Source organism: Leguminivora glycinivorella, chromosome 12 (genome assembly GCF_023078275.1).
Source record: "Leguminivora glycinivorella isolate SPB_JAAS2020 chromosome 12, LegGlyc_1.1, whole genome shotgun sequence".
In the NCBI taxonomy this organism is placed as follows: domain Eukaryota; kingdom Metazoa; phylum Arthropoda; class Insecta; order Lepidoptera; family Tortricidae; genus Leguminivora; species Leguminivora glycinivorella.
In genome coordinates this window covers 10,471,670-10,485,297 of record NC_062982.1, presented here as the reverse complement: position 1 = coordinate 10,485,297, position 13,628 = coordinate 10,471,670, and the positions used below count along the sequence as shown (strand labels likewise).

General features: G+C 37.7%; 1 protein-coding gene across 2 annotated transcripts in view; it reads left to right on the top strand.

Moving 5' to 3' along the window:
* The window catches only part of LOC125231715 (heparan sulfate 2-O-sulfotransferase pipe), a 215,086-nt gene that overhangs the window by 11,073 nt on the left and 190,385 nt on the right, over window positions 1-13,628 (top strand). The window lies entirely within an intron of this gene.

The following is a 13,628-nucleotide window of genomic DNA, read 5'->3' as shown; positions in this document are numbered from 1 at the left end:
CTCCCTTGAGCCGTGGCAACTGCCTGGATAACGCAAGGAGGATGATGATGATGATGATGATGATGAGGTATCCTAATTCAAAATTAACGAATTTTATAAGATCCAACAAGTGTAGGCATATCTCTGATTTTACTTACATATGTGTGATTTTATTTCAGCAAAATTTGCTGAAATAAAATCACAATAGTATTTAATACTAAATTACTTATGGTTGACAAACCACAATGAATAGTCACTGTACTGAATCATTCAAACTGCATGTTTAAATGATGCAGTAGTGACAAGAAAATATAAAAATATGTATGTCGGCAATACTATAAATAACCACATGCGGTCTTGTTAATGCCATTGCCATCGTATGTAATTGTATATGCGACAATTAATATTAATTCTTTCACACAATTAACCTATATCGAAGTTTCTTCGACCTGCGAGTTGCGGCAGATCGTTTTCATACTTCAAACGACCCGAGCATAGACTTTAATTGAAACCCGATGAATGTTTTTGACACACTTCCGTCTCCCAGACTATAATTAATTAATTGCCCTATTGTTTTAGATTAATTGTGCGAACATTAGAGATTTCTCTGAGCCGTTGACATGTATCACTCATTTATGAGGAAAGGGGACGGCCGCTTCTGCACATCCGTTGGAAGTTGGTCGATTTTTTGTATAATTTATGAACTAACTCTCATATTATTTATTGTATTTCAAAGTCGAATAACAAAACTAAGGAACAATGTGGTACATAAAAACTTGTGTCAAAATATATTCAGTGAACAACATTTTAAGGAAAAAGGTTTTATGGGTGTGTGACTTGTGTGAGAGATCGGATAATATCGCAATGACATCTTATTAATCATATTAGAAGCATTGTTCGAATACGGCAGATAGAAAAGTTAAGTAAGATTTAATTTTATGTGTCTAAAAATATACGTATCGGGATTTAAAGTGCTATTTGCAATATAGGTATATTATGTGTGGTAGTACCTATTTGATTACGTATTATTCTCTATATCTGGTCTGGATGCATTTCTAATCTAAGACCAGTGTGCGTAGCCGAATGCACAAACGCTCACGAAACACTCGCGATAATATATCTTTCGTAACTATCTATCTCTATCGCTCTTGGGGATACCCCCATTTGCCAGAATTTCATTTGCCATAATTTTATTTGCCATCCTATTCAACAATCATAATATTGTTTCTCATAACATCTTATGCCATAATCATTGTTTACTATATTAATCTAGTGCCAGAAACTTTGTTTCCCATAAAGTCAGTTTCCATAATGTCATTTGTCAGAATCATCGAAATCCGTAATTACCACATTCCATACCATCACTTGTCATACAAATTAGCGTCCAGAAAAGTCAATTTCCATAATGTGCTTTGGCAGAATCGAAAACTACTATAATAGGTACTAGAAGGACTAGAGAATGAAACTGCTATCAGAAAGTAGGTTAGGTTAGGTTAGAACTGTGACCCCCTGGAAAATGAAACTGCTATCAGAAAGTAGGTTAGGTTAGGTTAGAACTGTGAACCTCTGGAAAAGGAAACTGCTTGAAAAGTAGGTTAGGTTAGGTTAGAACTGTGACCCCCGGAAAATGAAAATACTATCAGACAGTAGGTTAGGTTAGGTTAGAACTGCGACCCCTGGAAAATGAAACTGCTATCAGAAAGTAGGTTAGGTTAGGTTAGAACTGTGAACCTCTGGAAAAGGAAACTGCTTGAAAAGTAGGTTAGGTTAGGTTAGAACTGTGACCCCCGGAAAATGAAAATACTATCAGACAGTAGGTTAGGTTAGGTTAGAACTGCGACCCCTGGAAAATGAAACTGCTATCAGAAAGTAGGTTAGGTTAGGTTAGAACTGTGACCCCCTGGAGAATGAAACTGCTGGAAAAGTAGGTTAGGTTAGGTTAGGTTAGAACTGTGACCCCTGGAAAATGAAACTGCTATCAGAAAGTAGGTTAGGTTAGGTAATAATATGGGCAACAATTAATATGGCAATAATTGCTTATGGCGTATGAATATTCTATGAAACCATATTATTGCACTTAATAATATGGCTAACAAATAGTATGGCATTGTATGATTATGGAAGGTAATATTCGGATAAACAACGAGTATGTCATATGATTTTTATGGTAAACAAATCATTCGGGCAAATGAAATTCAGGCAAGTTAGATTCGGGCAAATGAATATTATGTTAAATGACTGTCGGGCAAACAATAGACAACCATCGCTCTTGCGTATTGGCGGGACAAAGCCAGACTACCTTTCTGCGGCGTTTCGATTTCGTTTCTCGTCGCAGAAATGCCATTCGGCTACGGGACCTGAAACTTCACATACTTTGTTGTATCGAATTATCGACAACATCGACAGGAGGTCTAGGTCGATGATTCGCGTAATATCCGGACAGTTAGCTCCACGCTTCACTTCCTACCCTCATCGCCGCAATTCTACATAATTACTCCATAATGCGGATGCTAGGAACTGTTATAGCTTACCGATTCATGCATAGTGGGGCTATCGGATCGATGATCGATCGATAATGAGCAATAGCCTTTAGAATATATGCAGAGTAATAGGCGAGACGACTAAAAAAAACTAATTGGTCCGTCAGTTAGATTATCAAATAATTTTTAGACACGTATTTCTTTTTATTTCTCGTAAACGAAAAATGACGACGGTACAGTGCGTTGAAGTTTCGCGTGACATCACGCCTAGGTACAATTTTTACTTAGAAGTGACGTCACAAGCCCCCACTCCGGAACTTTGATGCTCTATATCTTTGTATTTTTTCGTTAATTAGAAAAAGCGAAAAATATGTGTTCAGTATTTTTGGACGATCTAACTGACGGACTAAGCAGAATGCCATTTTTGAAAGTAGTCGTCATGCCTATTGGCGAGGCGCGAAAACTGAAGCATCAAGTACATTAATATAATAACAGGCCTAGTAACCATCGTGACGTGATCGTGCCAATCACTTAGGTAGGTACGATCCGCTGCGATTGAAACGCAAGTGTCACTGTCACACTAAGTACTTACCATGGTAGAGTGATAGAGAGATACAAGACGTTTCGTTGCCGAACGTTAGCTGAACTAGGCTTCCAACAGGTTAGCTAGTTTTTCAAATTACTTCAACCACATTAGTGGCAATAATTTTCTTAGTTGAATTCCTTTCTTATTATAATTGTTGTCGGAGCCACCTACAGCGTTATTATTAAAGGAGAAAAACTTCGAAATGCAATTCCGTTAGATGCAAGCCGAGCCCAGTCCCACAGTCACAAAGGGCTGCCTCCGGCAAACTAATTCAATTCGAGTAATTCAATCTTCTGGTATTATTATACATAAATAGACATTGGATACGGATGCCTTTGGAATTAATCCAATGTGGTTTGATTCTACATTCTTCTACTAGATAAGAATTTGAAGAAATAGTCCCACGTCTCACAGGTCTACGGCCTGGCAAAAAGAGTAGAATATAATAGCGGCGACCGGCGGCGCCACTGTGTATGTAAACCGCGTTGCATCTGGCAATTAGTTTAACACTTCTGTATTAGAAAAGTAAGTGTTCATTTGAAAAAAGAAAAAGTTCTATTTCTACTTTTTCTTGCCAAGCTGTACAAAAAAAACGTTACCCTGAATATTCCGCCGAAGCTCGGTAACTCCTCTATTCTTCAATTATGCCAATTTGTGATAATGACGTCATTACTTAGTATTTTTATTATGGGAAAGCTATCCCCTACGGCAGCCAGCAGTAGCCCTAACGACGTGATGCGAAGTAGTTTGACCAACTTTTTTGCAATCACATTCAGGCTAACTCGCGTTTCTCACAAGTACAGACCCACTCACAATACCATTTCCCAGTAAACCAACTTATGTGAGAACAAAAAACTTGCGTATGCTCTTTGTCGTTTTATATGCATTTAGTTTACAACGAGCTTTCCACACCATTTGAGAAACTTCTTTTGACTAGTTAAAAAGTAAACAAAATTGTTTCTGCTTTTTGGCTTTGTTTGCAAAATTGCCAGCTTTGTTTCAATGTGAAAATCGCGCTTATGTAATGCGTTAAGTACTTTAATGTCAGTAGACGAGAAAGAGATAATCTTCACGGGCAATTCATCTCTTCGTCATAAGTGTCGCGCTGGATTATCACCAAACAAATGAGCGGCGTTTAACCTGTCACTTATGGTCGTCGACAACCTAGATGTTTTATATATAAGGTATTCAATCTAAACTAGAGATGGGCCGAATATGGACTTTGCCGAATACGAATATTCGGCCGAACATTCGGTTCAACTCTTACCGAACCGAACATTCGGCCGAATATTCGGTTACGCCATATTCAGAAAGCATATGTTAAGATTAAAACAATGATTGATAATGGTTACATATGTGACTAGAACTACATACCTAATGTTATTTTCTTATGATTTAGTGGGTAACAAAACTTAGTTAAAACAACTCTGAATTCTTCTCAACTTTTAAACTACGGTTTTTTCAATTTTTTTACATAAAAATTCTATTTATATTTTGACGCATAGGTAGGTATTATCTCCTTTTAGTAGTTCCTTAGAAACCTACTAAAATATGAGCTTATTATCCAATGGAATACGTAAGATCTTCATTAGTTATTTACTTTGTTTATTCGGTAAATATTCGGCAATGCAACCGAATTATTCGGCCGAATACGAACATTGAAAAACTTGCCGAATATGCCGAATACCGAATATTTACCGAATATTCGGCCCATCTCTAATCTAAACAATGCCTCTTTGTCCGTGAAATGCGTCCGTTTAGCGCATCCGACTTAGAAAGTCCGAGTGTTTCCGATCTCGTTTCGGTTGTTATAGAAATACGATACGAGGCGGCCCGTGCCCCTTTGTTGCCACTACGTGTGTAGAGTTCCTAAATTGAGTAACGAACAGTTAGATAATTTCTCGAACCGATGCATGAATTGAGTTTTTGTGATCTGGAGTTACCGTTGGGTATTCGGATAGTTAGGTGGGTAATTGTCTTGTGTGTAACTCGGCTATTGCGTCGATGCGCCATTATTATAAGGACTTCCGACGTGTGCATCTCTCAGCAAATTACTCGGCGCTGGAGTGGCATTCATAGTTTCAAATATTGCTGAATCAGATTTAAACTTGATTATCTTTGGTGTTTTTCGCTCGATTTTATAAGTAACGTTTGTTCAGCCTTCAGCAATATTTTTTATATTTTTTGTGTGTTTTCTAGTGTTTGTGCAAGACAAAAATACTGACATTGTTTAATATGGTATTAACTACATACTTATTAGTAAAAATTTGGATGAAATCTCAAAAAAATATTTTTTTTTTCAAGAAAACATTACTTAACTACTAACATAAGATATATTTTTTATCCCATTAGCACTTAAGAGGAAGATTAAGTAAACAAACATCAACTCAAATCAGATTTGGAAAGTTTGGATGCTATACTAATCTAATCGGGTTCCGTACCGTGGCCGCTGTAATTGGTTCGAACTTGACGCCAATTCAGGTCAACCGGAAAGCTAATACAAACAAGGCTCACCCTGACTTTGTGTTAACTTGGCCAAATCGCTTGAGATGAAAGTTCACGGCAAATTACTAATGTTATTAGAAATCTTGGTTTTTTAGCAGAAGACGAAAACATGCTTAGCTATTATATTGTACTTAATAATAAATTGCGTTGTAAATATGTACCTATATTTGAATTACATGGAAATGTACACAGATTTATATAACAACTTCGAAAGGAAAGACTTATGTAGAAGTGCATTAATAACGGTGCGAACTCATGAACTATTGTGGTGTTTCACTAATTTGCATCTAACGAGAATATTCAATCCAAATTATATGAATTGCCTTTATCCTTATTTATGAAATCTTTGGCAAAGTATGAATGATTATCGGTAGACAGCTTAGGCATATTTACTTAAATAGTATGTTGTGGTTCTCAAGGTATCCGGCATATTTATTTTATATGTTGCGGTTCTCAAAACAGGCATTACTTTCTTTACGTTTAGTGGCGTTTTATATTCAATAGTGTCTCGTGGTCGGCCTAAAACAGAATACGAGTATGGTAATTGAAACGAATGATTGTATGTAGATAGCGGCGGTTGGATGCGCGGCGCGTGCGTCGCCAGTGTGGCAGCGCGCGCGCAACGTTTTCGACCAACATGTCATTAAGTTTCCGCGCATGTCATTTACATTTTGGGTCAATTTTATTTGTTTTTAAACCCATTTAATAAGATTATTTAGGTTAACCATTTCCTTTTTTGGATAAGTTGAACATATAAACAAAAAAAAGTTTATTGTACTTATATAAACCTATTTGGGAGGCTATTTACATGATAATAATTTCCTTTTTCGGATTAGTCGAAAATGTAGACAGCAATTCATACAATACAACGGTAACTCTGTGTTGATATACATTTATTTGAATATACAAATTGAGATGCTTAACATTGTTAGACCACATTTTTTATTTCTAAATAGGTGGTTTACATGTATTAATGAATCCACTAGCATAAAACGTATTATTAAATTAGCAAAATGTAGGTGTGTTCATTATCTCGAATGCGTCATAGGCCTTTGAGGCAATATTTTTAATAAACAAACATATAAGTTTTTTTTTATTCTACATCTATTTCAACTTTAATATCTAAATATTTACTTTGGCATATTTAACTACATAGTAGATATTAAAATTTTGAAAAAACCTCCGACCGTGACATAGTGGACCGATTTTCATGAAACATGGCTAAGAACACTCCCTACTAACTCAGCTTTCAGACAAAAAAAACTAAATCAAAATCGGTTCATCCGTTCGGGAGCTACGATGCCACAGACAGACACACACACACACAGACAGACAAACAGACAGACAGACAGACAGACGGAAAGACAGACAGACAGACAGACACGTCAAACTTATAACACCCCTTCGTTTTTGCGTCGGGGGTTAAAAATTAAACTCATTCGTATTAAAGTAGATCGATGTAAATCTCCGTGATACGATTGTCGATTACTTAGTCGCTAACGCGAATCGATTTGAACGTCTGTTCCTACTTTCTTCGTCGCTACGCTTGATTAGCCCTGATCAAAATAATGAAATCCCATGATAAAGGCCCGTAGAAAGCATTGGAGGAAACTGGGCTAGAAAATGGTCGATTTTCCGTGAAAGTGCGCGTCAATCGTTTTATAACTCGATGATGGGAGTCGATAGATTCGATACGATGTATCGATTAATGATACCTCGATGGGGCTTGTAAAGGCCCCGCTACTCGCATTGATGCTTTGAAAAAAGTTTAATGATGGATGAAACAGGTAATAAAACAATTTGCGGCGTTAAAGGGTCTTTTAAACACGGTGTTTTTATACTTTTTCATTGCAGCGAGCATAGTTATTAGGTATACATGTAGTTCCACTAGTACCTTGCATTAGCTACAAACGGTTATTTTAACCTATTCTGTTTCTAAGTATAGATGTGAAGCATATTATACAATGGAAGTCAATAATTACTTATATACCTAGTAATTGGATATATACCTAGGAAATATAGGTAATGAGCAAAATTTGATTAGGTATGGGGCCCATCGCGAAGTAGCGAAATAATATATAATTGGTATATAGAGGAAAATAATGTCAGAGTCAGACCATCAGACAAACTGTTTTTTTCCAAATTTCGGAGTGTATGTTAAAGTTTTTCGGTATTAACTATGTATTTACTTGACACCCTAAATTATTACAGGTAACGAAATTTACCACAGTGAGCGATACACACTAATATAGAAAATCATCTCTGGGTTACTGACCTATGTAGATTAATAATTTATTATTTTGTAAATGAATTCTTCCAATCTGTGTATACTACACTCTTCATCACGGAGTTAGCAGCCCAATACACCGTGTCCAATAAGTCCGAATACTCACATTTTACCTCAGTTCTAAAGATATAGGGATCACAGGCCATCAAATTCTTATTTAAACTAAAGAGTATATTCCTCTTAATAAAATACAAGCACAAAGTACATGAAATTTCCGAAGTGTCTAAGAAAAACAAATAGGTAAAGTGCCTACAAAATACTTGCTCGGCACGCAGGTGACGAGTTATTTTTTATAAGGAGAATCTGTATGTGATAAAACAGACGCCACGTGTCCAAAATAAACTATTATGGGTACCGAGGATAGATAACATTCCGGGCAACTAGAAAAATGTGCCTAGGTTCCAGAGCTCACCATCGGCCCAGGTGTGGGATGCAGTATGTAAGCGAGGTAAACTACCTTCAGTACTTACAGATAAAAGCGTTAAAATCAACGTTTTTTTCTTTAAAACCAAGGTTTTGGAGAAAAAAATGCCTTAAAGTTAAAAAGGATGCTTGGGAATGAGTATCATGTGTTTGGGACACATGATACTCATACAAGACGCACCTCCAGCACATTCGGCAAATGGTATTCTAGCGTAGTTTCAGACTAATTTGGCAGTTTTTTATCCGAAACATGAGTGGCCACCCAGGCCTCCAGGTTTAGGCGTATTAGACTAAATTTTTATAAAATCATAAACCTAGATCATTTCAAAAAGGTTATCGAGAGTATTTGGGATGAAATTTGAAGAAAACGGTGCGTGCCGCGTGTGATCCGTTTGAGAAGCGTTTGAGGCTGGTAAACAAGTTAATGCTGGAGTTATTCCAAAACATTTGTTGTGAATGTAGTAAATAAGAGTGTCATTCATAAAATATAATAATAATGTAGTAACTATTTGTTCATTTTGTTTTATTGGCTATTTGTGCTGTATTCAAACTTATTGGACACGGTGTAGATAATCAGATTAATTATTTATTTTATGCAAACTAATTTGTACAATCAGCCAACTTCCGGATTACGGTAAAGGCGTCAAGTTATCTGACGACACCACCGTGACGCCGTCGATCTTATACCACTGACACATATCCGAGATAACTGCAACACAATGGCACGCCGCGGAAACCGCGTGCACTCAACCCCGACTTGCGCCAACACCGTCTACACTACAAAACTAACTCTAACCTGTGTGGATTAAAGACAGATTTCGAAAGTAAATTCACCATCACGCGGTTTCTAAGGTATTCCGTCAAAGAACACACTAAAAACTACTCTGTTTAAATTTACTTAGAGTTTAATGTAATGTGTTTTAGTTATAACAGTTTCACAGTAGCGTTTGTGGTTTGATCCGGTTGCGGTTATAATTCTTATCATTGCGTTATTAAAGTCTTATTTCCTGTAGCAATTGCTAAGCCCTAGTTTTAGATTAAACAATGTTAAACGACTAATTAGTGCTGAGTTTATTTGGATTAATGTGTCTTATGTGTAAAGTGTTAGGGTGTATAATGTGTGTGTGATCGTGTGAAACAGAGCGGGGTGTGCGTGCGCAGTGCATCGGAAGGTTGCATTGAATATTTAATATACTAAGCATCTTATTAAGCAATCATGTGACAAAAAAGGTACCGTTGGTATTAAATAACTGTTGTGTTGTGTCGGCTTTCATGTTTGTCGCTACTAATGTGAGACATGGTTTTTATTGGTAGTGATTGTATGTTATTATTACGATCAATGGGAAATTAATGTGGTAGTAATTAATTAATGATAGCTGGCAATAATGTTGCGTATATGGTTTATTGTATTTGGTTCCAGTGTGGTATAAAAACCTGACTATTTTGATATGTTTAATTACTTTTAGCCTTAGGCTGTTTCCTGCGTCTTGACTATATATAATTATATGTTTTAAACGCGTTGATGTCTTTTATACGGATTAGTACAAATGGTGTGGCGAGTTGGTGACTATCCACTATTTGAATTTTCTTTCCGAAGGGAATTTTATTAGGACAGAAAACATTTAGAAGTTTCAATGTTAATAATAGCAATAAAGGTGTTGAAGGAAAACGAAATTGTGCTATTGAAATAACAGGCCCCGTAGCCGAATGGCAATTCTGCGACGCGAAACGATACCGACACGTCGCAGAAATGTAGTCTGGCTCTGTCGCGCCAATACGCAAGAGCGATAGAGATAGATAGCTACGAAAGAGATATTATCGTGAGCGATTCGTGAGCGTTTGTGCATTCGGCTACGCACACAGGTTGTTATTAGACTATATAGCCTACACTACAATTGAACCCATATCCTGCAGTCGATTTCAACTACGATAGGAACGGGGTTAGTGAAATCTTTCCCTGTCTTCTCCGTTTCCCCCAACCGAGATAAAATTCGTTAATAATCTCTAAAAATCGCGTAATTTTAAATCTCTGCTGGGAAGCTTTGTAACCCTGAATAATCTGTTATTTAAAGTAGAAAATATGGGGTTATCTGAAACAGTAGCGTCGTTAGGAGTCGTTAGCAGGTGCCTTATCTGATAACTGTAAATCGTATTCAATTCAAATACGTTCGTTATTGAGCGGCGGCATTGTGTGCTAACTACGTGGATAGTGTTCAGCACGGGTAGCGTGGTCGCGCGATAGACGATAAAATATCAGGCCGTCCCTATCGCACTATTAGTAAGTGCGATAGGGACGGCCAGATGTTTTATCATTTATCGCGCGCGACCATAATTGCCTGCCAGATATGGATGGGATATGGGCAGAGATCTTACCGAGCTTTATCAAAGGGTCTGCTTAAGATATTGTATTTGCCCGTGTTCATCCCTGAGCATTCTGAGCAATATTCTCAACTAATTTGAATAGGTAAATAAAGTAGGGTAAACTCGCCTCATTCGGTGACACGCCTAATTCGGTGATACAAGCTTTGAAGCACTATTCCGAAAGACGATTTTTGGTTGTTTCACAGAATAAGGCGTGTCACCGAATGAGGCGAGTTTACCCTAGTTATTCAATATGGTAGGGTTAATTATAATGTCTTCTTAGAGCGTTTTCATATTATCCGATCTGATATCGGATGTAGGAAGGATGTCAAGAGACAAGAGTAAAAAATGTCAAAGATGGCACCTTTAATATCGTCCTACACATCGGATCGGATAATGTGAAAACGCACTAATAGTTGTAATACTTGTTTAGACATGGTGTAGCGATATGACACATTTTATAGTGACGTAAAAGCGAGTTATAATCGATTTAATATGTAATAATTATTTGTAATTCTTCCCAGACGGTTTTGCATGGTGTCTTTTCAAAAATGTACGAATTATATTGAATTATGGTTAAACATGTTATAACAAAAAGTAAAAAGGAGGAAACGCCTCCATTTTTACACATAACCATACTAGATTTAAATCCAGAATGACAGCGGATATTTAATCCGCAGGAAATACCATTTATGGTTGGAGAGGTTTCCGCGAGCAAAAAAGAGTTTCGATCGCAGCGAGGGTTTTTGCCATACCTGCACGAGCTGGAGCGTAGATCACATTTTAACACGATCAATTAACGTCATGTTATGACCACTTGTATGTCAAAAGGTTAATGAGTTTATGAGATGGCTACTTTTCCCATTAGCTCCGTTTATATGAGTGTTGTATGAGTCATATAGAAATAACGGGATAATAATTATAACTATTGAAACATACATATATATTTAAATTAGTCAAACATAGATAGAATCTTTAATATCTATAGTTTTAATAAACTTTCTTTTTGATAGCTAGCTATAGTTTTAATAAACGTCGTTTAGTCGTTGTCTGAGTACCTGCAACACAAGCCATCTTGAGCTTACCGTGGGACTCAGTCAATCTGTGTAAGACTGTCCTATAATATTTATTTATTATTTATTTAAGTGCTTATCTGTGGGCACGGTAGTGCCTCCGCCAAGTCGAGTCGAGTCGAAGTCGAGTAATTTTGTTAAGAGTTTCATATAATTTTCTTTTTCACATTACCTAAGCTGTTATACCTCTACATAAGAGAACAATTTATTTTAAAATTATTATTACTAGACACGCTTCTTAAACCTACGGTAGTAAAATAAACAAGTCTCACATAAATAAATACTTATAGTATAGTATGTATGTTATTTTTTATTTCATACATTATCATAGGCTCAATGCACCATTGTACCGCCTCAAGGCGTATGGCAATGGCAGTAATGCCATGATCAGCATGATCACCGTCGTTCTGGAATCGCCCACAGCTCCTTATCTGGACTACATTAATCTCACTAGATAGATATACATGGTACCTACCAGTGGCGGCTGGTGAAAATTTCTGCTAGGCAACACTGAGCAACAAGAAACCTACCTAAACATCAAGTACTTTACTAGTAATCAATTTTAGGCAAGCCGGTGGGAATTGGCTTGTATGGAGCAGCCGCTGCTGGTACCTACTCTAATCGCTGGGGGGGATAATAACTGCATACAATCAAATGGTATAATTATGTGCTGCTTAATTACTTTAAGCACATAAGTGCTTTTGTCCAATACTGTAAACTTTTGTGTGAGGTTTATTGAATAAATTAAAATGAGTACCTATATATATATGTATTGTGTCCCACTGCTGGGCAAAGGCCTCCCCTTCCTTTCTCCAGTCCTCACGGTTTGATGCCCGCTCTTGCCAGTCGCTGAAAAATACGTCGAGGTCGTCCCGCCATCTCTTCTTTGGTCGTCCTCTGCCCCGGTATGCTGACTAATTTATGATATGTATATTATGTATATTATCTTGTACTTACCTGTGTAGGTACATATCAGATCAAAACTTAAAGCTATAGCAATATGTACATTCCCATGTACTTACACGTTGTTGAATAATTTAAATGATGTAAATGTCAAAACATCAAGCTAATCATTCTATTTGACCTGTTCGCACTTATTTCGGACTAAAGGCTAGTTTCTAACTACTCTGACTTGACCTTTACGTCTGTAACAATTACTGACAACCGGACTTCGCACGTTTTTTAATTGAGTTTAAGTGTTGATCATTTCTCAAGAACAAACCACCATGTCTGACCTACGGTAAAGTACAATTCTTATGGTTGTCTTTTAACCCCTTGAATGCCTTGTCCCATGTCCGTCACAGTCAATTTGGACTTTAATTAACAAATCAAAGGTTATTAATTCAGTACATCGGCGTTCCAGGGGTTAAACTTTTCTTAGTACCCTTGCCGGCCTAGAAGTGAGAATCATTGACGCTAAATGGCAATCGAAACGCAGTCTGGCTCAGTCGCGCCACTACAGGAGAGCGATAGGGAGAGCTGGTTCACAGCCCCCACAGCGCCCAGCGCGGAAGGGGCCACCCACACCCCAGCAGGGGTGTCGAACGACAACTCACCACGAGAGCTGGTACGTTAGCCGAATAGCACAAACGCTCACGAAACGAAACGCTCGTAGATATCTATCTCTATCGCTCTTGCGTATTGGCGCGACAGAGACAGACTACATTTCGCGGCGTTTCGTTTTCGTTTCGCGTCGTAGAAATGCCATTCGGATACGGGGCCTGGTACGTTAGCCGAATGACACTAACGCTCACGAAACGAAACGCTCGTAGACCTATCTCTATCGCTCTTGCGTATTGGCGTGACAAAGCCAGACTATCTTTCGCGGCGTTTCGTTTTCGTTTCGCGTCGCAGACATGCCGTTCGGCTACGGCACCTGGCCCCGTAGCCGAATGGCATTTCTCCGACGCCAAACGAAAGCGATACGCCGCTGG